The sequence below is a fragment of the Octopus bimaculoides genome, chromosome 24 (assembly GCF_001194135.2).
Source record: "Octopus bimaculoides isolate UCB-OBI-ISO-001 chromosome 24, ASM119413v2, whole genome shotgun sequence".
In the NCBI taxonomy this organism is placed as follows: Eukaryota; Metazoa; Mollusca; class Cephalopoda; order Octopoda; family Octopodidae; genus Octopus; species Octopus bimaculoides.
Genome location: NC_069004.1, coordinates 24,460,697 through 24,461,363, shown reverse-complemented (window position 1 = coordinate 24,461,363; position 667 = coordinate 24,460,697).

The window sequence follows — 667 nt, the reverse complement described above, 5'->3', positions numbered from 1 at the left end:
CAATGCTTTTCCACCACCACTGCTTCATACCGGTGCTGGTGCGCTTACGTACCCGCAACTTTGCGGTTCAGCAAAAGGGGCCGACAGAATAAGTACCAGGCTTATAAAAGAATAAGTACTGGGGTCGATATGTTCGACTAAAAATTCTTCAAGGCGATGCCCAGTCTCATGAGTGAAACAAGTAAAAAATGAAAGATATATACATATAGATAGGTAGATAGAGTGAGAGAGAGACACGGAGACACAGAGAGACAGACAGAGAGTGCAGTTTGCAGTTAAGTACATTATCTTTAACATCAAAAACGGACCAAACTGGATATCATAACGAATTCAGCACATTTCAAGTGTAACGCCCCTCAAGAAGGAAATGTGGACCGTTGATAGTTCAACCAAAGATCAACCCACCCATATATGAGTTCAATCCTTCTGTTTCGCCTCTGACAATCCAATTGCAAAACCTTTACGAACCCTAGAAATGTTGGCAAAATTTCCCCTAAATCGCACCCAACTTTCATTAAAGAAACACTTTAGATAAAATATGCGGTGATATTCTTTTTCTATAATAAATAGCATTTTTTTATTGTTTGTAACAGTGGACCTCGAAGCATACATAAAGCTATAAAAGATAGCATGTATTACATTGAAAACACCCTTTTGGATAGAAAAT